The sequence below is a fragment of the Schistocerca nitens genome, chromosome 5, assembly GCF_023898315.1.
Source record: "Schistocerca nitens isolate TAMUIC-IGC-003100 chromosome 5, iqSchNite1.1, whole genome shotgun sequence".
NCBI lineage: Eukaryota > Metazoa > Arthropoda > Insecta > Orthoptera > Acrididae > Schistocerca > Schistocerca nitens.
The window spans coordinates 203,874,884-203,901,685 of record NC_064618.1 but is presented as its reverse complement, the minus strand read 5'-3'; positions in this window follow the sequence as shown (position 1 = coordinate 203,901,685).

Below are 26,802 nucleotides of genomic sequence, written 5' to 3'. Positions count from 1 at the left end.
CGAACCGCCGCGTCCGGCTACCGAGGCGGCGCTCAACTTTCGCCCCGACGGATAAATCACTGTGCGTGACCGCTGAAGTCCCACGCTTTCCCGGATGGGACGCAATCATCCTCGAGTACCTCCTGTAGATGATGGCTTCAATCTTTTACTGTAGCTTAGTTCATAAATCTCGCAACATACGAGATCGTTGAAGCGGACTAACGTTCTATATTGGAGGACTCTGTAACACCCGAAATAGACGTTTCTTAACCATCAGTGCATCACTGCCCAGGCTTTCACAGCGTAGTAAATCATGATATGTTCGGTCTTGCATTGGATCCTAAGATCAAATTCATAGCACATTTCAACGTTCCATCCGGTCGCCATCCACAGTTGCTAAGCTGATCTGGAAACTTACTTTATTTACATGTTTATTTATTCATTCACCCAGACGATAGAGGACTTACTACAATACGATGAAAACAAAAAGCTCAAGTAGTCCAACACGGAGAATGTTTAACTACGTTTTATGAGGATAAGACAGGTAATCAGCCTTGATCTTGCCGAAATAATCATCCCAACATTTGCATGGAGTGCCCTAAGAGCACCACTGAAATGCCAAGTCAGGATGACCGGCGCAGAAAACATCCTTCGGAAAATAAGCTCAGTGTCTTAACATCTGCACTGCTTCATTCCAATAAAGCCTGCTGTAATGTCCTTTTGAGTAAAAACAGTAACTTTTCGACGCCCTCTCTTTGTTGTAGTCTTCAGTCCGAAGACTGGTTCGATGCAGCCCTCGATGCTACTCTATCTTGTGCGAGCCTCTTAATCTCCGAATAATTACCGCAATGTACATCTTCCTGAATCTCCTTGTTCTACTCACCTCTCTGTCTCCGAATTCCCCTCCCCCCCTTCCTCCCAACATAAACCTCCAGTACTAAACTGGTGATCCCTTCATGTCTCAGAATGTATCCTGCCAACCGATCCCACCTTCTAGTGAGCTTGCGGATGACCCACCCACGAAATCTTCAGCATTCTTCTGTAGCATCACATTTCAAAAACTTCTGTTCTCTTTGTGTCTACACTGTTTATCGTCAATGTTTCACTTCCATACTTCACTACACTCCATTCAAATGTCTTCACAGCAGCCTCCACAACACTTAAACCTATATTCTACCTTAATAAATTTCTCTTCTTCTGAAACACTTTTCTTGCCAGTGACATTCTACATTTTATATCCTCTCTACACCTGCCATCACCTGATATTTTGCTGCCGAAATAGCAAAACTTGTCTACTACTTAAAGTATCGTTAGCTAACCTAATTCGCTTATCACCAAATAATTTTTTTCGACTAAATTCCATTATCCTTATTTTGCTCTCGTTGACGTTCATCTTACATCCTCCATTCAAGACACTGTCCTTCTATTCAGTTGGCCTTCCAAGTCCTTTGTTGTCTCTGACAGAATTCCAACGTCATTAAGTCACAGATTTTTTATTTCCTCTTCCTGGACCTTAATTCCTATTGCAAAGTTTTCTTTGTTTTTCTTTACTACTTGCTCGATGTACAGATTGCATAACATCAAGGGTAGGCTCTACTCATTTCAACTCCTTCCTCAACCGCTGCATCTATTTCATGTTCCCCTACTCTTATAACTGCTGTCTGGTTTCTGCAGAAGTTGTAAATAGGCTTCACTCCCTGTATTTTAGTTTTACGTAGGCTTTCACTCAATGTATTTTACCACTGGTACCTTCAGAATTTCAAAGAGAGTATTCCCGTCAACAGTGTTAGAAACTTTTCCTATGTCTCCTAATTCTATAAATGTACGTTTGACTTTCCTTCACCTATCTTCTAAGAGACTTCGTAGGTCTGGATCTGGCTCCCGTGTTCCCACAGTTCTCCGGAATTCGAACTGATATCCCCCGAGGTCGGCTTCTACCATTTTTTTTCCATTCTACTATAAATGATATTTGTGTTAATATTTTGCAACAATGGTTTGTTAATCCGATAGTTCTGAAATATTCACATTTGTTAGCACCTACATTTTTGTAATTGTAACTACCACATTCTTCTTGAAGTATGAGGATATTTCGCCTGTCTCTCACGAGATGAAAGAGTTCTGTCATTGCTGGTTCTCCACAGTTCATCAGTTCTAACGGATTGTCCTCTACTCTCGGCGCCTTGTTTCGACTTAGGTCTTCCAGTGCTCAGTCAAATTCTTCTTCTAAATCCTTACATTTCTCTTCATGCCATTCCCGCTTAGCTGTTTTAAATTTTCTGCTTGCATCAGTTAAATTCGATATCTCCTGTGTTATCCAAGGATTTCTAATAGACCTTGCCTTTTTACCCACTTGAACCACTGCTGGCTTCAGTATTCCAGCTCTCAAAGCTACCCATTTATATTAGATTGTATTCCTTTCCCTCCTTCTTGGGAGTCGTTGCTCCCTCTAAAACTCTGAACAACCTCTTGTTCTTTCAAACTATCCCAATTCCATCTCTTAATTTCCTGTCTTTTTACAATTTCTTCAGTCTCAATCTATAGTTCATAACCATTAAATTGTGATCAGAGCCACATCTGCTCCTGGAAATGTCTTAGTTTAATATCTGGTTACTAAATCTCTGTCTTGTTATTGTATAATCTGTGTGAAATCTTCTCCAGAAGTGTTTCAAGTGTACAACATTTTTCACGGTACTTAAACCAAGTGTTGATGATGATTAAATTCTACTCTGCGCAAACTCCTACCAGGCAGCTTCTTTTCTCATTCCTTGCCCCAGTCCATCTTCACCTATGATTTTTCTTCCTTTTGCTACTATCGATTTCCAGTCCAGCATCGTTATTAAATTTTCATTTCCGTTAACTATCTGAATAATTTCTTTTATGTGATCGTATATTTCTTCAGTCTCTTCATCATCTGTGGAGCTATTTAGCATACAAATTCTTACTACTGTGGTGGGTGTGAGCTTCGTGTATCTTGCCGACAGTTGCGTTCATAGTAGCTTACCCGCATTCCCATTTTCTTACTCATTATTAAACATGCTGCTGCATTGCTCCTATTTATAAACTGTAGTAATCTTGCAAGATGCCGTCAGTGGTATCAGTAGTGGATTTATCTCTGTCTTATTCTCTCTGTTTTTCGCGACAACACGGAGGTATTCTTGTTATAAAAAAAATAATTTTGGAGTGAACACATAGTGTGTAGTGGAACGATCACTATGTTATAGAAATAATTCAAAAGCCAATATCGCTTAAGTACTGTTTACTCGATAACCTGTTTCAACACACTAAAGGTGCCATCATCGGATGTGTGAAGATAAAACAAGACAGGTTTGAGGGAGGGCTTACATGAGTTACACTATATTCATTACTATAAGTGCAGCATCACATATCTGAAGGTAGATTACCATTTATAAACCATTTGGATATAACGATACATGAGGCAGACCAGTTGATATAAAATCATTGTCACAAAAATTAAGAAACAACTGCTCTCTTGGTAATTCTTTTCCATGAGTATTTAAGCGATCTTGACTTTTGAATTATTTCTATTAAAAACTAAATTAATTGTTCATTCCCTATACATCTATTCCTTATCTAATGTGTTCAGAATGAGTATGGATAATGATCCCAGTTAAATAAGGAAAGGAGGATTCAATTAATAAATGTTTAATTATAAAATAAGAAGGAAAATGCAAAAAACATAACATGGAATCCTAACCAATATATAATTATAATTCATGCTATTTACCCTATCCAAGACTGGCACAACTCTTAACTGTCTGAAAGCGTCCTCTGTTATGTTCGATAGGAGCACTCCAAAGGTTGACACTGTCAACCCTCTTCTTAGTTCTAACCACCACCTAAGTTGTCGTAGACAACGAAACACTCAGAGACGAACTAGTGGAACTGTCCATGGTTCACTTTACTGTCCCTCTGTATTAGTTCTATGCGCAAATATCACCGAAGTGATCAGCAAAGAGTGGATCTTCCGCATTGTAGAAGACTTACGGGGCTATGGCGATGCAGTGTGGCGTCCAGAAAATAAATACAGTTACACAATGGACGTATTATTACGTCCGAAAATACCTATGGCTGAAAATACCAAACTATCGCAATTGTTTAGGAGAGTCTGCAGTCTTCTTGCGTAGACTGGCGAGGAACAGAGGTGTGTCTCTAGTGCAAGAGTGTAAGTGAGCACTTCTCAATACTAAAAGCACCACAATGAAGTACCAAGCTATTCTTCTCTCCACAGAGAAACAAACACCTCGCACTTCAAGTAGTGCAACCAACACTGTATTAAGTAATACACAGACTAATCACTAGACACGATGCCAGCAACGTCTCAGAGCAACCCTCCTTGCGACTATCCCACTCGCCTCCTTTCGCTAGACTGGGCAGCACGCTCGCTACCATGCCTACGTTGCTCCAGTGTCAGTTTTGGAGACAGCCAATCACGGTTCTCCATTCGAAGCGATTTTCTCCCACCCTTGTAGGATGTGAAACCGCTCGCCAGCCTCAGAGCGCTTCCAGAACCTACGAGATGTTTCCCGGTAGATTCATGCAAATGAATGCTCGGACTCGGTGGAGGCCCCATTCACTGTCCACAGCTCTTAGAAACGCTGACTGCCTCTTCGTTGCTATGGCCAGCGAAAAATTTAATTTTCCCAGCGCACGCAATTTTATTGTTTTCGGGACAAGCTAGCCAGTATCAACCCTTTCCGTTAATAAAGTGACAACTCTCCTAAACATCGATCTCTCTTGTCATAAAATACCTGTGTTAATTAACATGATGACTTTTAATTGATAATTCTATCATGTGTGGTGACTGAAATACCGGCGCCTTGCTACCTGAACAGAAGTTCTGTTCCTCCTGCCACCGAACTTCACTAATTCTCACCGTATTTAACTTTTCCCTGTCTTTTTACCTTTTTAAATTTTGTAACCTACAAGCACTATTAAGGGATCTGACATTACACACTTCGATCCATAGAACGCCACTTCTGTTTCTCCTGATGATGACATCCTCATGAGTAGTCCCCGCCCGGATATACGGATGGAGGAGGATTTTACCTAAGGAATATTTTACCCAAGATGTTGCCATCATCATGAACCATACAGCAAAGCTGCTTGCCCTCGGTAAAAATTATTTCTGTAGTTTCCCCTAGTTTTCAGCCATTAACTGTACCAGCTTACAAAGGCCGTTTTGGTTAATGTCACAGGGCCAAATCACTTGATCTTCTAGACTTTTGCTGCTACAACTATGGAAAAGGCTGCTGCACCTCTTCAGGAACCACACGTTCGTCTGGCCTCTCTACAGACACCCCACCCCTCCCTTGTGGTTTGGTTGCGTCTACTGTGCGGCCAAGTGTGTCGCAGAAGCACGCAAGCCTCAGCACAATGTCGATGGTTCACGGGGCTGCACACAGTAAAGTAACTTATAAAGTAATACATTGTTTTGTTCTGCATCATTACACACACTGTGGACCGCTAGTAACTCCTGGGCCACAAACGCGCAGCGATACCCCTTACACTGCTTTCAGGCTGTTCGCAAAACGCACTCCTTTCAGTCGGTCCGGAAAACTGCGTCTGTATCCCACAATGATGACTGAGGTACTGAGCTCAGGAGGAATACAAGACGTTACTCTCATGTATTATCGATCTTGGCACAAGATTTTCTTCAAAAATCATTACATCAGAATATTTTGTTTTCATATAATGCGGCACCTTCCGTTATTAACCCCTAGTCTGAGTACCCAAGTTATCTTTAACTGGGTGGTATGCATTACTTTCCTGCATTTTTAAACAGACGTATCTTAGCAATCTTTCTTAGCCTCTCGAGCATGTTATAATGCAATTCCCCTCCATGACTGATAACGCTACATTGAGTTTTTTTTTTGTTTTGTTTCCCTAAGTAAATGTAATTTCAAATTGGTTCCTATTAAATGATCATGTATATTACTATTATCCAATACTTACTAATGATTTCCGTGATACTGTGATTAGACAAGCACCTGGAGATGGTGTAGTCAAACGCGGAAACTGGTTGCGTAAATAAATTACATTCAAATTTTAGACGCCCAGGGTATTTTCAATTTTACATTTTATAGTGAACAGCCGAAGTCCCTCAAGCATCTTGTACAAAGATAGGCTTGCAGAAATTAATAAGAGATTTTGTTGGTCCTTAAAGCATGTAAAGCATGTTCATCCCTCCCTCTGTTAGAAGTGAGTGAGATTCCTAATGCTTCTCATGGGAAGGAATTTGCAAATAACTGTTAAAAAGAGGGAAAATAGATCAAGTCAGAGAAGTCGAAGGTAAACGCAGCCCCATGATGAATACTACCAAAGTGAATCTTTGTCAACCAGCTTAATGTTTACCTCGCCAGCAGTCTAAAAACTAAACAATCATGAGGAATATGCAGATTAATGAACGGAAAGTGGCTGTCAGGGCGGTGAGCCAATATTATCCGGTGACCCTGGATGGAGCTATCAGCGTGACGCAGGAGAATAGTATGCGAGACGAGAGGAAACATTCCGCAGAGGCACACGCCACGTACTGGCTGTTTGAGTTTAATTCCGAAGGAAGTCAAAAAGTAATATATTCGCGCGCTTGTTTATGTATGCATGAGCTGCTGAAGGAAGAGAAAGTAGCATAGCGGCCGACTGCCTCTCCTCCCTCACCCCCTCCCTCACCCCTCCCTACCCTATCGTAGGTACTCAGCAGTCGCAACGCCGCGGGCCACAGTCCCCTGGCGGCATCTCGTCGCCCTGACACCACAGACCGATAGTCGACGTCTCTGATGCTAGTCAGCAGCAGGGGGAACGAGGAGCGGGGAGGGGATTTTGTTTCCGTGGGGCCAAATTCTGAGCTCGCGACGCTTTGAATGAGAATTATTGCTTTATGTAAACAACAGTTTCTAGAGGCAAAGCACGGTAAGAGCAAAGAAATTAATGCTCTGTGTAACAAAAAATATCTGGCGGCCACAGACGCCTTCTGTAGCTGAAGCGAAGAGGGAGTTGTTTTTCTACTAGGGGCGTTCAGTAACTAAGGCAACACCTTTTCTCTGAATACAGATTGGTTTTATTCAGCACTCCGAAACACCATATACCTCCCCACTCTTTTGGTTACAAGACTCTACTTTTTACGTAAACTCCAATCATTGCGAGGGCGTTACGTCACTTTACTGTGAAGGTCTGTATGCCCGCATGGTAGCACTTTATTGGTCGACGTCAGAGCCAACGTCTTACTACTTCTATACCTCCTAATCGTCCATGTACAACTCCCCACGGACTGCATCATTCGTTGAACCAAATAGATGGAAGTCGGATGGTGCGAATACCGGACTCTAGGGTGGATGAGGAAGAACAGCCCATTGAAGGTTTGAGAGGTGCTGTCGGGTGTGCAGACTTGGGTGACGCCTAGCCCTGTCATGCATTTTTGTGGCGAAGAACACGCTGAAGTCGTTTTTTCAGTTTCCTGAGGGCAGGACAATACACTTCAGAGTTGATCGTTGCACATGAGGGTAGACATCAAACAGAATAACCCCTTCAGAGTCCAAGAATACCGTCCCATGACCGGCTGAGGGTCCGGCTTTGGACTTTTCTTTCGGAGGGCAAATGTTATGACGCCACTCCATCGATTGCCGTTTCGTTTCCAGTTCGATGTGATGAGTCCCTGTTTCATCGCCCGTGACAATGTGGGGGAAAAAAATTTGTCACGACCTGCCTCCTAACGCACAAGCAATCCTGCACAGATGGTCCTTCGTTCCTCTTTATGGTCTTCTGTCAGGCGGCGAAGAACCTAGCGCGCACAAACTTTAAAGCAACCCATCTGATGGACTAGAGTGTCAGCACTGCCAACAGAGAGATCATGTTCTGCCGTGATGTGTTTGGTTCTGATCTGTCGATCACCTCGAATGAGAGTGTCAACACGTTCCAACGTTATAGCAGCCACAGATGTATGAGGTCGGCTGGCATCCGGGAAATCCGGCAGGTTTGAGCGGCGTTTTGTCTCGCCCAATCACTCGCCGTGCTTCTGTTCACTTGTAGATCTTCGTAGACATTCTACAAAGGCTTATGAATGTCTGCGATGCTCTCATTTTTCTCCGAATGAAACTCAATGACAGCTCTCTGCTTGGAAAGCAACTCCGTAACAAACGCCATTTTAAAGCCAACCTATTGGAACATATGGGAACTTCATGAACCTGTAGGGGCTGAAGTGAAAATATTCCAAGATGCCCCACAACTAATGCCCCATATTTGCATCCGAAATTGGACGTGAAAAAAAAGTGTTTCATTGCTTATTTAACGTTGCTCCCACATTTCAGCATGCATCCTTTTAAGGCCAACAATAACCTTTACTATTGTAAAATGGAAACATCACAGACCCAATTCGAAGCCCTCGCCAACACAAATAAGATATATAAGGAATGGAATGAACAGTAATGAACAGGAACTGTAAGCAGTAACCATTATAACGTGAGAAAATGCCTTGTACTAACTACTGGCTACCGTAGAACCTCGACCCACTCTCTTAGAGAAAGTCTGTTCAAATGGTTCAAATGACTTTGAGGACAATGGGACTTAACATCAGAGGTCATCAGTCTCCTAGAACTTAGTACTACTTAAACCTAACTAACCTAAGGACATCACAAACATCCATGCCCGAGGCAGGATTCAAACCTGCGACCGCAGCGGTCGCGCGGTTCCAGACTGAAGCGCCTAGAACCGATCGGCCACTCCGGCCGGCTTGAGGAAGTCTGTAACAAAATAAAAATACTATTATGACTACTGTTAGTAGTTACTTTTATGACATCTGAAATCGATCCATCCTCATACCCTATAATGTCGTTGTCTCCATGAATTCATATACGATGCAAATATTTCAACGCCCTAGTATACCATAATCTCTCGAATAGGAGTCTGACATCCCATCCATGACAAAGACGAAGCAGAAGATCGGTTTGGGGAAGAACATAGAACGAAACAGACACTCACTTTTCAAAGAGAAATCCTCACATTCGCCTTGACAGATCAAGGGAAATCACAGGAAGCCACAATATGGAGTGTGAGACCTCGATTCAAACCATACCCGTCCAACTTTATCTACACGTATGTTGTAGCCGCTTAACATATTTGCTTAGTTGCTCAGCTATGTTAAATAAAAATCCTATTACGTAAATATGGTACTATTCAACTCATCGTTTCTCCTCAGGTTTCAAATCATGATTGCCGCATATCAACATCCGACCCACCTTATGTAAACTGGCTTCCCATGAAAATCTGAGTGACTGCCATCCAGAAATCCTTCCTGCTACTGCAGCGATTTGTTGTTACAGTACATCCTAAAAGCAAATCAGTCGTTAGTTTGTTTTTTACTTGGGTAAACACTGGCCAAGTCACCCCAGAAAGCTATAATCAAGAAGCATATGGAGAAGTCGGTGGATCTCCTTCCGTGGCCATAAGAAGTTAGACAACATAGCTCCGGACCATCCGTATCTCGGGTGCGAACCAGCAAGAAAAATATGGAGCTCCCTCAAGCCCATAAAAACTGGCTACGCCGCAACCAGCGCAAAGCTGTGTAAGTGGGGAATTACCGATGATGACTAATGCTAGTACGGAAAACCGGAACAAAACCTAGAGCACATTTTGCACACTTGCCTGGAAAGACGTTGTAGACGTAATTCCATAGTAGTTAACTGGTTGGAGTCTGGATAACCAATAGTGATGAAAAACGGCTCTCTCAACTTCTTTTGTCTACTGCCGGTTCTCCAGCTTTCTTTACTATCTATAAATAGATGTATCTGCTAGTAGCGATGTCTTTTATCAATTGTATGTACTTTTACAATATAATACACTGAAAAAATAAATATTTGAAAAGCAAGGCTTCGATAGTAACGACATGTGTACATTGGCTCCACCTGCAAGTAATAGGCCGGCCGCTGGTGGCCGAGCGGTTCTGGCGCTACAGTCTGGAACCGCGCGACCGCTACGGTCGCAGGTTCGAATCCTGCCTCGGACATGGATGTGTGTGTTGTCCTTAGGTTAGTTAGGTTTAAGTCGTTCTAAGTTCTAGGGGACTTATGACCTCAGCAGTTGAGTCCCATAGTGCTCAGAGCCATTTTGCAAGTAATATTTACTAAGTGGCATCAAGAATGTAAATTTTTAGGATATATAGGAGAACAGACACTCTCTCTCACTCACACACACACACACACACACACACACACACACACACACACAAACATAGGCTCTGTGTCAAACGTTATGCATACATCGTGATACATGTGCAATGAGCACACAAAAAGAGTAACGTATCAGATCATGAAGAAAGCGTGTACTTCTGTATCAAATGTTAAAATTTTAATTTCATTGCCAGAAATTTACTTGCATTACAGTAACAAAGAACTGGCTGGCATATCGCTGGGATTCGCCGTAAGATCATATTACTCCATTCGTATAATCGTACAAGTCGAGGCGGCTCCTTTTCTTTAAAAAATGAGGCTTGAATTTAATTAAATCTTTTTCTTTATCTTCCGATCTCAAGCACTGAAATTCTTATAATCTGACTCCGGCGAACCACCGCTAGAACGTACCTAAATAATCAATCCCCTGGGAAAACAAATTTACCACAATAAAAATCATAACCTAGACCCTAGAATTCGCAACTGATCGCATTCAGTAACGTTCTGCTGTTAGAGATCATGCTAACAAAACATAAGAAATCATACATTAGAAGAAAAAGTAAATATTTGCCTCAGTTTTACTCAGCAGTTTACAAGAACTGCACACCGTACCCAATTAAAAAAACTGAACAAAAATACTTTTACTTCAGTTCACTATGTAGAGAAACTTCTATTCCCTGAAGTAAAATGCCTCTACAGGGTGTTCCACAAGGGGGTTTACAGTGTGAACGCAATAACGTGAAGAAAAATAAGAAAATCTATACATTTTGAAGTCACGTAAATGGTCACAACTTTAATGACAGTTTTTATTGCTGAAGATGTACAAAATGTCCTCCACTGGCAGCAATACACCATCGGCAACGCTGCTGAACACATGGGCACACTTGTGTTTCTAATGGATTCATAGGCAGTCACAATGGACTCTCTCATGTCATCCATCGTACGCAGCTTTGTAGCGTAAACGTGTCTTCCGGAGTTCCCAACAGAAAGAAATCTAACGACGTTACATCCTAACGTCGGGTGGGTTGAAACTCAGCACTTCCTCGACGGCCTATCTACCTCCCACAAATGTTTCAACCAGCGTTCCCGCAGCTCACGATGGTAATGTTCCGATGCGCTGTCTCAGTAGAGATAGTGTACAATTAGTACAATTCGCTGCTGCAGCATGATAATGTAAGTTACATCTGTCACTGTTCCTCAAAAAAAGAACGGCCCTACATGCCATTTGACAGACGTAGCACACCACACTAATAACTCAGGATGATTAACAGCTCGTTCTTTCGCAAACGACGAATTATGGTTCCATTCATGAGTCGTTATCGCAAAATCGTAAAATTCGAGGCGCTTATCTGAATCGCGAGAAGCAACCGGAAATGTTGGCTTTCCGCTTTGCCTGCTTCAGTAAGCTGTGTATACTCGATTTGCTTATATCTGAATCATGCGCAGCTTGCCTTATGGCCTTCATTGGGGATTTTGTGGAAGCTTTCACCACTGTGTCCACAACTCCGCCCGCTGCTGATTTCTTCCTGCCACACCTCCCTTCACATCACGCACATTTCCTCCGCTCTCAAATACAGTCACGGAATGTCGTTATTGTTACACGTGATGGTGATGCAGTGTCAATCAGTCTCTGCCCATCAATGTTTCTACATTTCTATTATGTTTTCACGTTTCCACAAACATTTTAAGATCCACTTTCTATGCTCGAAGGACAAGTTTCCACGTATATTGTTATTACGCGTATTACTGGAAACTGAGAAAAAAGGAACACAAAGAAAACCAAATGACTGACTACAAACGCTAGTCATGAGAGCAACATATAATCACAAGAGGAGAAGGTCATCATTAATTTCTTCTCAGTTATAAAAATTCAGAAGTCTAAACCGATTTCCGGGACACACAATATATATTCTACGTTTAATGTCAGAGTCATTGCGCCTCATAGAAATAACTTGCTGACTTTGAAACACTATCAATGGTAACTGAAATATCTCCGGCGCAATTCTATATCGGTGAGATCAGAACCAATACAATACAATAAATCCAATACAACCCTACGATTTTCTTGTTTGTAGCGAGAAAAGACGTGTTGTGACTGTCGTGCTTTGTAGCTCACTATTCATCGTTTCCACCGCATTGATTTCCGTCTAGTGTAATATTCATTTTGTTGGCCTTATATTTGAAACAAATATTTTAGTCCGGACTGAAAGAATGTACGTTCTGCAATTGGAAGTAAGTACGGAAACACGAAAAACACAACACGGTACCGTTCCCAATAGGATCTAAGACAACAGTTGGCATTCAAACCAGATTCCAGTCGCATCGGAATGGATGAACAAAGGTCTTGTATGAATTTCAAGAAAATCTTAGAACATTCTTACTGCAAAATAGTGACAAGTTCAGATAACAATGACGGAGGTGGACGCGCATTCATCTCCAAAGCAGACAACAAAGGCTCAATAATATTGAAATTTGGCGTGTGTGGTAGACAGGGGACATACGATAATTCTTTCTCGTCCTCACAAAACCAGTTGTGGACGAGCCAGCTCTATGAACAGGTGTCCCGCCGTCCTGAAATACAGCATCACCATTTTGGAACAGACATTGTACCGAGGGATCGACATGATCAGCCAAAATGATACCACAGTACTTAGCAGTAATGCGATCTTGCAGAGTAATCATGCAGCCTATGGATTAACATGATGTGACTGTCCAAATTATCACGGAATCGCGGCTATGCTTCACTCCTGGATGGTTAACTCGGCCAGAAGTTGCAATCAGTGTGAAAAAAGACCCATCCGAGCATATGACCCCCATCTATTGCTCCGTAGTTCAGGGTTTATGGCTTCGGCACCACGTTTCCCTGTTGTGGGCATTTACATCACTTAAAAGCGGTTTTGGAATTGGAGTTCGCCATGCAATTACCACCTTATTGGGGTCCCTTCAAGTTTTTTTCTGTCTGATAGGGTACGCGAATGCGACATTTAGTTCTGTAGTGACTTTTGCAGATATCTCACTTTTCATCACGCTTGTCTCAGCACACTCCTCTGTCCGAGTTAACACTTAGCGAATGATGTAGTACCGCTGCCCCTGTGTGAGGTATAAATCTTCCATACGGTGCATCTTGAAACTACAAACCCTACGGCTCCCTCAGTTACCGAAGCATCCACCATATGAGGACCCACAATTTGACCATGTCCGAGTTCAGTCAGCTCCACCATAACGCACTCACTACTACATAGAACACTGTTCTGACCACAACTGACATTTGCAACGTATTGAGGACGTTGCGCAGGCATCGTTCATGGTCATTTACGGCAGCGCAACCTGCAGGTTAGACTAGCATCTGCACTTACGTTGAAGTTCACGCAGTGTTTCCATTTTTTTGTCCAATCCCTGTAACTGGACAGTTAATACAGCGCCCTAAACTGAATTCTGCAGAATCTGAGAGTCTAAGATTGACAAGATCTGCGCCGGCCGCTGTGGCCGAGCGGTTCTAGGCGCTTGAGTCAGGAACCGTGCTGCTGCTACGGTCGTACTGCTGCTACGGTCGTAGGTTCGAATCCTGCCTCGGGCATAGCTATGTGTGATGTCCTTAGGTTAGTTAGGTTTAAGTAGTTCTAAGTCTAGGGGACTGATGACCTCAGATATTAAGTCCCACAGTGCTTAGAGCCATTTGAACCATTTTGACTAGACCTGCAACTAATGATCGAAACTGTATTTTTATCTTTTCATGGACAAGAATATTTAAACCTTTCACCAATAGCATAAACTAACAATAACCGAAAAAAGCCAAGTCCTTTTTCAAGGCATTAATTGCATCATAGGCTAATGAACCGGACATCTACTGAACCGAATTCATTTGTCATCGCTACTAGCACACGTTGTCTATGACGAGGATGTAATTGCTGCTGCATATATGCTACCATTACTGTGTTCTTAGACCGGTACACTTCACGGCAATGATGCTGGGTACACATCGATGAATGTTCGATAAGAACCTACAGGCCGAAGCTACGAATGAACAACGACTTGGTTTCCGTCGCTGCAGTGTTGTTATGCCGCTCCATGGTTGCATTCGGTGAACTCAGATACGAGATGAATATTGGTTCAAATGTTGAAATGTGTGTGAATTCGTAAGGGACCAAACTACTGAGGTCATCGGTCCCTAGACTTACACACTGCTTAAACTAACTAAGAACGACACACACACCCATGCCCGAGGAAGGACTCGAACCTCCGGCGGGAGGGGCAACGCTAGCAGTGACATGGCGCCTCTAACCGCGCGGCATAAATATTGGCCAACTCTGCACCATTAAATGTTTCCAAATTGCTGTGTATCATTGTTTGCGTACAACGATCACTGCAGGGAATAACCAACCCGAGACCGAAAAGAGCAGCACTCCATGCAAACTTCAGAAAGAAAACTAAAGAAAGCAATTAGCATGGTGCTTCAAACAAGTTTTCATTTGTGCAAATATTTCCAGCTCAATACAAATACAATGTCAAATGGGCGTAAAAAACAAAAAGGAATGCAATGAGTGATCAGTGACCATGTGTTCAAAATACTCAGAAAATATCCACGACCAGCTTCCGAAATTTTGACAGTCGAGTTCAGGTTCAGCAAGTGAATTGTGGTTACTTGTTGTCATTCGTACGTGACAGAACAACTGGTAAGTCGCTCTGAGGTTTCAGATAACGACTGTGCGTAAACTACAAGACATACACAAAAAAATTGGGCAGATGCGAGTACGACTCGAGCGCTGGTGGTTCCCTACAAAGTTAATTGTGTGTATAGATAGTCCGTCCATTCCGGGAATCGAAGATACTGACGATGTTTGTCAGTAACCGTCATTGATAGTGGCATCATATCGGTCCCAGGAATTCGAACACTTACTTGAATGTTTTAAATTCAAGTTTGAAGTCGGATAACAAATGACAAATGAAATGCTTTTTTGTATAATATTATTACAAATAAACAAATTCGGATTTTCCCTTTTCTTGTACTGTGAAACATTGCTTCTTCCCAAATTTCAGGATTCTAGGTCACTAGGGAGTAACCTACAGGTTTTGATTAGTCGATTTTCGAGAATAAAAATGTGGGATGCAAATAGCCGTAAATTTTGATTGAATGGACTTGGAAGCTTAAAATATTTACACCACCAAGCGACTACATATCCTCACACGTGAGATAAATTTTAAGTTGATAAGTTTACTCGGTCCTGAGAAGAAAAGTTTTTAACAGTTGGACAGACAGACAAACAAACAGGACAGCACAGTGATCCTACAATCCTATAAGGGTTCTGTTTTTACGGACAGAGACACGGAAACCCAAATGTTACACATACACTATGTGATAAAAAGTATCCGGACACCCAAAAAAACAAAGGTTTTTCATATTAGCTGCATTGTGCTGCCACCTATTGACAGGTACTCCTTATAAGCGACCTCAGTAGTCATTACACATCGTGAGAGAGCATAATGGGGCACTCCGCGGAACTCAGGGACTTCGATCGTGGTCAGGTGATTGGGGGTCATTTGTGTCATATGTTTGTACGCGAGATTTCCACACTCCTAAACATCCCTAGGTCCACCGTTTCCGGTGTGACAGCGAAGTGCAAACGTGAAGGAACACGTACAGCACAAATGGGTACAGGCCGATCTCATCTTTTGACTGGCAGAGACCGCCGACAGTTGAAGAGGGTCGTAATGTGTAATAGGCAGACACCTATCAAGACCATCACACAGGAATTCCAAACTGCATCAGGATCCACTGTTACTACTATAACAGTTAGGAGGGAGGTGAGAAAACTTGGATTTCATCGTCGAGCGGCTGCTCATAAGCCATACATCAAAAATGGTTCAAATGGCTCTGAGCACTATGGGACTTAACATCTGAGGTCATCAGACCACTTGAACTTAGAACTACTTAAACCTAACTAACCTAAGGACATCACACACATCCATGTGCTAGGCAGGATGCGAACCTGCGACCGCAGCGGTTGCGTGGTTCCAGACTGAAGCGCCTAGAACCGCTCGGCCACTCTGGCCAGCAAGCCATACATCACGCCAAACAAACGAGGCCTCGCCTGGTGTAAGGAGCGTAAACATTGGACGACTGAACAGTGGTAAAACGTTGTGTGGAGTGGCGAATCACGGTGCACAATGTGGCGATCCGATGGCAGGGTGTGGTTATGGCTAATGCCCGGTGAACGTCACCTGCCAGCGTGTGTTGTGCCAACAGTAAAATTCGGGGGCGGTGGTGTTATGGTGTGGTCATGTTTTTGATGGAGGGGGCTGGGGGACTTGGGTGGCGCTATCACAGCACAGACCTACATTGACATTTTAAGCACCTTCTTGCTTCCCCCCTGTTGGAGAGCAATTCGAGGATAGCGATTGCATTTTCAAGACGATCGAGCATCAGTTCATAATGCAGGGCCTGTTGCGGAGTGGTTATACGAAAATAACATCCCTGTAATGGACTGACCTGCACAGAGTCCTGACCTGAATCCTATAGAACACCTTTGGGATGTTTTGGAACGCCGACTTGTTGCCAGGCCTCACCGACCGACATCGATACCTCTCCTCAGTGCAGCACTCGGTGAGAAATGGCCTGCCATTTCCCAAGAAACCTTCCAGCACCTGATAGAACGTATGCCTGCGAGAGTGGAAGCTGTCATGAAGGCTAAGGGTGGGCCAACACCATACTGAATTCCAGCATTACCGATGTAGAGCGCCACGACCTTGTAAGTAATTTTGAGCCAGGTGTCCGGATACTTTTCATCACATAGTAAATCACGGAAATTACACACATCACGTGTATCTCCAAGTTTTGATTCATAATAAGCACTTTGGCGTAGTTGTATTAGGAGGCACATTTGTCAGAACACGTTAACAAATCATTCCTTTCACATTGTCGGATCAAATTAATTCGCTCCTGCAGACAGGCAACACAACAAACAGATTTCCAAAGCGAGCTGCTCTCGCGCCTTCCCAGAGAATTCGTGTCAGCGACTTCCACGAACTACTCACACATACTGAAGTTCGCTGTGTCACGAACGGTACCCACATCACCTACAATCTGAGTTCAGACTTGGAGATATGTTCTACCCACCAACCCAGGTTTATTTGCTGTATGTCTAGCAGTTTGTATGTATTCATGTTCTCAAACTGCTGAGGCACTAGTGAATAACGTTAATAGCGACAGTGTCTATGTTTATGCAGTAACTTCATTTTTCACAACAGGTTTTGCATGTCTGAAGGACTAAAGTGAAGACAGAAAATATTTGTCTCCCTGTACTTAGTTTCATGAATGTGCGAGCTTATGGGTTGTGACTGCGTGATATGCAGAGCTTTCGATCTGTACTCGGGACGAGCTCGAATAGCAGAAGTTTTTTTTTATGGTACATTGTTATGGGACCAAACTGAAGAGTTCATCTGTCCATAGGCTTACATACTACTTAATCTAACTTAAAGTAACTTACGCTAAGGACAACACACACTCCCATGCCCGAGGGAGGACTCGAACTTCCGACAGGGAGAGCCGTTCGAACCGTGACAAGACGCCCGAGACCGTGCGGCTACCCCGCGCGGCCGTAGTGCTTAAGGCGACCGCTCATTACAAGCAGAAAATCCGGGTTCGAGTCGCAGACTAGTAAAAATTTTCATTTCGTAAGACCGCAAGAAAAATTTTATTTTTCTATGTTCATGAAATATGAAATTTCTGGCACAGACACTCCACAAATGTTTATAAATGCACAAACATTACTTCTATACTTTTAATGATAAAAAAGAAGATGCGGTCTTCACATCTTTTTCTTCGTACAGAAAGGGGATGCCCTGCTGTTTCGCATCGTTTCTAGTTCTTTAGCTTTCGTTAAGTTAGTATCTGTCTTGTGAGTGCTCCAGAACCATGAATATATTTGCATATGTTTATATTAATACCATTCAGATTGTTTTATTTAAGAAGACAAAGACATCCTTTTGTATTATTCTCTTGTAATTGTCATGTTCGTTTGAAGCTATTCGTGCAAGAAATGCAGAAGTGCTAACATGGAGCCCGCCCGCCAATGGCACGATCCAATTACTGATTAGTGAATTATCAGATCGTCAATCGTCCACGAATGAATCTGCAGCCTTTCAGAAACGAAGTCCGACACTCAGTTAAGCGTACACTTTAACGCGATTGATCGATTGCCATACGCGGTCGCCTTTTCAAAACTACTTTGGGCCACGTCTGTATCTTTGCGTTTCTTTCCAACACGAGAAACAGTAAATCACAACAGGAATCAACAAGCGCTGCTCGGCCAGACTCAACTGAAATAAGTGAGTTGAACTGCTGGGAAGAGGGAGGTGATTATGACTCTACGTCCTCTATCTTCCTTCCGCATTACAGAAGGAGGTGGCTCAATGGTTAACACACTGGGGTTGCATTCATCATGACGACGGTTCAAACCCGCGTCGGGCCATCCTGATTTAGATTTTCCATGATTTACGTAGATACCTTCAGGCAAATTCCGGCATGGTTGCTTTGAAAGGGCACGGTCAATTTTCTTCCCAACGCTCTTCTAATCCGATTGGAGCTCTGACCTCGCTGTTTGTTCCCCTCCCCGCAAACCAACCAACCAAACAACCATCTTCCTTTGTAAGCTAGCGAGGTATCTGTGGCACCACAGGATCTCACAAGCAGCTCGTGCTAACACATACTCAAAATATGTGAATCCATTTTATGACTTACGATTAAATCAATACTACTGACATACTTATGGCTCTAGTGACCACGTTAAACACTAATCTTCCTTTGATATTATTACAGGCCTCTGTTGCACAGCTGCTTCCATCAGACGCCACATTCACGAGATGAATGCTGGAGAGAGGGTGTGGTGCAGCCTCCTGGTCGCGAAAGGTCCGCTTCTAAATCTGGCGCCGCTGCCGGAGCGCCTCCCGTTACGTCCATATTTTATCAGCGCGGGCGCCGTGTCGCCCGCCACAGGTGAATCGGCGATGCTCGTTTGTCAGCAGGTGGCCGCCGGCGCCCGGCACTCCGTCACTGCCGACGCCCGCGCCGCCCACGCTGACCCGGAGCTCGCCTCGCCTCGTCGGCGACGACGCAGGCCGCTGTCACCCACGACACGCAGGTCGTATAAAACAATGCCTCGTCGTAATATCCGTCCACAGTATTCGCTACAGGTCCGTGAGGCCGTTATATTAAGTAGGTGGTGTTTCAACTGTATGGATCGTATTTGGGTGAATGCAGTGGTGAAAACCTCCTGTTATGGAAATGCCTAGTTCTGGAGCAGTAAGGCCATGCATTCGTGAGCCACATGTCGTTTTGCTGACGAATTACAGTGTTATTCCCTAACGAAAATAAAGTCAGTAATATACTCTATAGTATGTGACGGAAAAGACTATTCAAACACTAATAGATACATTTATTTTCATCCTTTAACACACATATATACATTCATAAATACACGCACAATTAAATGTAAAAGATTATATATTTTCAGTATAAGGCACACTGAGATGACAAGTGATGGCATACCTCCTAATATCGTGTTGGCCCTCCTTTAATCCGGCGTAGAGTAGGAACTCGGTGTGGCATGGACTCAAGTCCCTGGACGTCTCCTGCAGGAATGTTGAGCCATTCTGCCTCTATAGGCGTCCATAATTGCGAAAATGTGGCCTGTGCAGGATTTTTTGCACCAACTGACCCCTCGACTACGTCCCATTAATGTTCGATGCGATTCATGTAGGGCGAACTAGGTGGTCAAATCGTCCGCTCGAATTGTCCCGAATGCTCTTCAAACCAATTGCGAACAACTGAGGGTCGAGTCCATTCCATATACAAACAGCTCACACCATTACGGAGCCACCACCATCTTGTACAGTGCTTGTTGAAAACTTGAGTCTATGGCACGGTAGGGTCTGCGCCACATTCGAACTCTACCATCAGCGCTTACCAACTGAAATCGGGACTCATCCGACCAGGGCCACGGTTTTTCAGTAGTCTAGCGCTCAAACGATATGGTCCCAAGCCCGGGGCGGGAGGGGGCGGGGGGTGGGGGGTCGCTAAAGCCGATACCGTGCTGTTAGCAAAGGCTCTCACGTTGGTATCTGCTGTCATAACCCACTAATGCCGAATTTCGCCGCATTGTCCTAAAGGTCACGTTATTCCTACGTCACAAATTGATTTCTGCTGTTATTTCACACAGGGTTGCTTGTCTGTTAACACTGACAACTTACGCAAGCGCCGCTGCTCTCGGTCGTTAAGTGCAGGCCGTCGGCCACTGCGTTGCCGTGGTGAGAAATAATGCCTGAAATTTGGTATTCTCAGCACACTCTTGACATTTTGAATCTTGGAATACTGAATTCCGTAACGATTTCCGAAATGGAATTCAAAATTTTAATCCCCGCCGGACATTTTTTCATATGAATCACCTGAGTACTGCCGTTCCACAACGCGGTACTACCACCATCCGTACATGTGAATATCGCTATCCCAACCATTTTGTCATCTCAATGTGTGGCGTTACAACGAATAAGAACTTACCCTTTTCTAGTGTCAAATATTTCTATACTGAAGTATCTCGCTGCCTCGTACGATAGTGCTTGTATATGATAATGACATCTTGTTGCAAAACGTTCCGCGCAAAAAATTTCAAGAACAGCACAAACGGTTAATAACAGTACCGCCTCCTAAAGTTTTGATATCACAACACTCATAACTGATTCTAGTACGGTATTAAAATTCTTTACTGTTTCGTATGTCGTATATCGACAGGTCTCCTTGAAAACTGGTGAAGACGCCTGGTGATAAACAATTGAATGAGGTTGCATTTCTAAACTTCTTTCCGGTCGTCGATACATATTTCCTATGACGCTTTCTTTTCAACTTTTCTGCACATTTTCTTATTCCTGTCTACAGTGGTTCCTGTCAGTTTGCTTCGCCTTCTTCATTTCTAGTTTCGTTTGCCGCAGCCCCTTTATCACATTTATCCCCAAAGAACGTCATCGCCATCATTTAATGTATCTTTTACACTCAGAGATTTATCTCCAAATAAGTTATTGTTAAGGACTGCGAATAGCGTATACACAAAGAAATGTCTTCTATTCCATCGTCTCTCTTATTACGATTCTTTGTTCACTGGGCCACACAGTTTCGTAAAATCTCCACAGATGAACTGGATTGATGTGATGTATGCTGGCTGAAGAACAAAAGTTTATATTGTAAACGTGAAACCTTTTAGTAGGAGAGTGAAGATAGTAACAGTATGATTGTAAATACATTGCTGTTATACTTTAATCACACCTGAATATTTAACGGTATGAATCTAGAATGATCTAAGGTGTGTAACTACGCACTGGCGCACAATGGGTAGTTCCTTCTACACAACAGCATTGGGAACTGCCTGAATGAACGTACTGTAAAGACCCCGTCACACGATACCATACAGCGTGCAGCGCATTGGTATACGGCAGTGGAAATAATTATAAAGGCACGGATATTTGTAGGAAAATTTACATTGTCGGTTGGAATAGTTGTGCACGGTGGATATGCAGTAGTATGAGGTATTTTATAAATAATCTCAGGGTGGAATGAACTAAAAACTCACCGAGCGAGGTGGCGCAGTGGTTAGACACTGGACTCGCATTCGGGAGGACGACGGTTCAATCCCGCGTCCGGCCATCCAGATTTAGGTTTTCCGTGATTTCCCTAAATCGCTCCAGGCAAATTCCGGGATGGTTCCTTTCAAAGGGCACGGCCGACTTCCTTCCCCGTCCTACCCTAATCCGATGAGACCGATGACCTCGCTGTCTGGTCTCCAAGAAACAACCAACAAGAACAACAACAACAACAACAACAAAAAACTCGAACAAAATGCTTTACCAATACTTCAGTAAAATGATTGAAGTGAAAACACACTCTAAGTTAGACTCATCCCTCTAAAATACAGAAATAATTACATTCAAAAGGCACTCTGATTAAATTAGACTAACTCCACTAAAATTTTTGCAAATGCTTAATTATAACGATTACAGTATGGTTAAATTGCACTTATTAAATTACGCTTCACTATACTTAAAAGGAAGAAAAACACACAGTTCAGCCCTCAACATTGTCCACGACAAGCCACTCGAAGTATGACCAATTTAAACACGCCGTTATGGTTAACCTAACTCCACTAGCTCCGTAACACAGACCACGCAACTTCCACAGTTTCATAAACAGTTGTAACTAACGTCTGTAGTGAAAAAGTTGCTTCCATTAACGTAAATCTCAGTTCTTTCGAAGCGAATCCCCATAAACAGCAAACACAGCAGACCTTCTGGGAAGGAGGAACTAGTCACAGTACTACGACTTTAACAAACAACGTGCAGAAGCCACAGAAAGAGTCTCACAAAAATACTGGATGAATCCATAGCGAAGTGGCACTAAAAATCTCCACAAGTTCAGCACAGACAAATTTACTGAGTCCTATTGCCACCACAGCCATCCTAAAACACCGTCTTCGCTGGATGGGATCTGTGCTCTGCAAAAGCCGTTTCCTATCGGCTCCTGACAGCAGAGGTAAGCCGGTCTCGCGCCCCGCAAGTGCTTCTTCCAACTCGGCCCTCAAACTCAATCAGTCAACCTTCGTACCTGTCAAAGCTTCTTGCGTGGAGAAAGATCGTGCCCCAATACCGCTTTTTAGCGTCCGACTAATAGACGCAAGCCGGCACGGCCCACAGGAAATGCAAACACGCATTATTTTGTTACTCGTGCTATGCAACGAACTATGTAATTCCGTAATGGTTGTTTGTGTCCTGTATGTATCTACTGTCTTCGTAATAGTTTCGATACATATATGCTTCAGACATTGTATATTACTTTCAGGGGAAACCTGCCTTCATAATGATTTCGGCTAAAGTAGTTCCTCGCAACAGGGACACACAGTTCATAAATCAAATATTTTTCTACTTCGAAAACTAAAAATTTCGTCAGCAAAAGATTACAGTTACTGCACTCAGCGACACACAATGAGCCCAGTACTTAATTTTTCACCCAAACAGGACTCACACAGTAGGAAAACTTACCTTGTGAGTAGAAATGATCGGCACCAGAAGCAGCTGAGTCATACTTCCCAGGTTACAGGCACCATACTTTCAGACAGAGATGGGCGATTGACTCCATAACTGATTCAAAGAACCAGATACTTTTAAGGCGTAAGCGGACGGTTACTCGAAAAAAAAAAAGTTTGCTCGTCTGACCCGAATGTCTCACATGGACGTTTGGGAGCGGAACGACGGCTCCGCAGCAGCGCCCCACGTCACCTACTGAGGGACACGACTCCCAAGTTGCACATAAATGCGCTTCAGACCGACCATGTGGATGCACATATTTGCATATCCTCATAATTGGGCATTTTTTCTCGGTTATGAAAAGAATAGAAAATGAAAGATCAATTTTGCATTAATGGTTTGTACAGGTTGTAAATAGTATCTTTTTACAACATACCATAGTGGTATAGAGAAAGTCGAGACAAACAATTTGATACAATACACTTGTAGTTTCATACCGCAATGAGGAAAATGTTTCGTTGTAATAATAACAATAATGGACTCTCTATAGCCTTTATAGCCTTTTTCGAGTGTATAAGTAAAATTTGTCTTTATTATCAAAGTCAATGAATGTGACATAGACGTGTTTGAAGGCGAATAAATTAATACCAGAGAAGTTATATTTTACTCCAGAGGAAACTTACCATCTTTCATGACTAATTTGGTAGTAAATAATTACAGTTACGCAAAGTACATTCTGACAGCAGTTTAGTTCGTATGCGACAGTGGCTGAAACAAGTCTCTCTCCAAATCGCCCGATTTCCAGCTATTGATCAGAAAACATAAAATACTGGAAGTGAGTAGGGAGGAGAAGAGGGGGCTTACATTCTTCACAATGCGACCAGTCCTGTTTCAAAAACTCCCAGTGTTTGGCAAGAAAGTTGTAGACTTAGCTGACACATCGTTACTTCCATCACGCACCCATTTTGTGGTTGGTCCATAGCGAAATGGCATTTCAGGGTCGATTAAGGCACAAACTTTCAGGGTCGGAGATTATTAGGGTCCTACGAACCAACATACGTAATATGTGCACGCTGTTGGAATACAAAATGTGCTCGTGGGTGGGGGGGGGGGGGGGGGCGGCGGGTGGCATATGCCAGGATTTGTAACATCCATTGGCCCGCACTGTCGATTGGAAATCGTAAATAAATCAGCTGATCGGTTGAAAGACCTTCCTATGGAGATTTGTTAAAAGTTAACATACATCGCAAGGCGGCGAAATATTTACTCCTTAACTTAGCGTTGCTCCATAGCGAGCGAAGAAATGTAAGAAAAAAATTGTTCAAATTGCTCTGAGCACTATGGGACTCAACTGCTGTGGTCATCAGTCCCCTAGAACTTAGAACTACTTAAACCTAACTAACCTAAGGACATCACACACATCCATGCCCGAGGCAGGATTCGAACCTGCGACCGTAGCAGTCGCACGGTTCCGGACTGCGCGCCTAGAACCGCGAGACCACCGCGGCCGGCGAAGAAATGTAAGAAAATCGGTATGTGATGGGACTTTGTTGCGAGAGAGGATAACGAGAAGAAGTGTATGAAGTGTTTGCAATGCAACAGTCAGTGCCCGCCATATAGTATAATTTTTGTTTTTTTGAGATTCACAAGCGATATGTAACGTTAATGTGGAGTTTAGTAACAACTATAATATAGCTGGTGCATTTCAAAGGTAGTTTCGAGTATTTATTTTTAATCAAAAGATTCTGTGACGAACTGCAATGTACGACAAGCTTGTATAGGACTTCGAACATTTGGTGGTCGATGTTTGCTGTAAGAGCCTGCTTCAATAACACGGTCAAAAGCATAGATAAAGTTTTCGCTGCTAAATCGAACTCATTTCACCCGCAGACCATCATCGAATGACCAAACGCGAATGGTAGTATCGCAATTGGAGAAGATCCTATAGAAGTTTTCTTCCTCTTACATTTCATTTCAAGAATTTTACAGGTGACCGTCGGAGGCGGCAGCTGCTTCTACAGCACGACAGTAACTTGTCTACGTGTACGATATTACGTATTCTGTGGGAGTAGTCGACGCCACTCTGGAAACTTATATTGTCCTTCACAGACATACAAACATAGACACTACACACACTAGTTCAATAATAACGAGTTAAATACTACCAGCTTAAAAATATTAATTTCTTCTTTTGAGAGAAACTATCATAGATTTTGTCAGAATATAAATTCTTGAAGGTTGTATTCTAAAAGTAAATTTAATTCAAACGAAGCCCTAACATCACTGTGTTTGTAAATGGCTTCTTGTATTAATTCGTACATGTGCCTCATTTTGGTTGGCAGCCACAGAACACACACACACACACACACACACACACACACACACAATGTAAACGAAAGGTAAATTACATATGTTATTCAAACAACACAATCCCAAGTAACATATTTCTTAACATATATAAAATCTGTTAAGTATTTGTTCCGGGTAAATAGAAGGAACAAAATCGGCTGAGGACCCTTTAACTGTGCTGAAACCTGTTTGGACCTTAAAGAAAAGTCATAATCGTGTTTGCAAGAAAAGGCGGATACAACTTTTTTCCATATCAAGGACTGAAAACATCTTTACCGATATCGTCAGGACGCTGAAAGACATAAACAACGAAACCACGTTTTGGCAGGCATACAAAAGCCAGCAACAGTTCTGGGAATGTCAAATACAGCAACGGTAAGAATAAGAAAAGGATCATATGCCACGATTTTTCCGGACTACAACTTTTTTAAAGGTTGTATTCCAAAAGAAAATTTAATTCAAACGATTCCATAACATCGCTATTTTTGTAAATGATACGCTGTATTATCCAGATCTATGGCTGATTTTAGCTGTCAGGCATAGAACGCACACAACGTTAAGAAAGATAAATTAGGTATGTAATTTAAACAACGTAATCCGATGTAGCATACTTCAAACCTAAATAAGAACTACACGTATTTACTTCATATAAATGAAAGGAACAAAATGCGCTAAGGAGCGGGGTTGAAACATATAAGCCTGAACTTACCAAGTTAAGGAGCGATCTAAGTTAATGCTTAAACATTAATGTAGATATTGATTCTCGTACATTAGAACTGTGGAAAGCTCACGCTGGAAAGACATTGTTTTTCCTCTTGGTTTGACGATATTCAGCGCAACACTTTGGCCTCTAACATTATTTTATGGGATTATGTCACATGTCAAGTAGCCATAGGGTAACACACCATTAGACTGTGACACTTCTGGCCACTGTTTTTGGTAATTATTAAATTAAAAAACATGTGTAGAAATATTAAACGTTATGATCTGACAATATTTGGAGCTTAGTTATTCGTTCGATTTGTCGCCGTTAGTTTCTCCTTCGCATTCAGACCTCGAACACTATGCTATTACCTAAACCTCGAGCTACAAGGTGAAAGTTTACTATACTGTAAACTGTGTGTAGCAAGCTAGATAGGTCTATTGGTATAGCTGTTAAGACCATATTATATAGCAAGTTTATTGTTGTTGTATTACATAGCATGTTGCAGGATTACCCTATTTATCCCTGTGG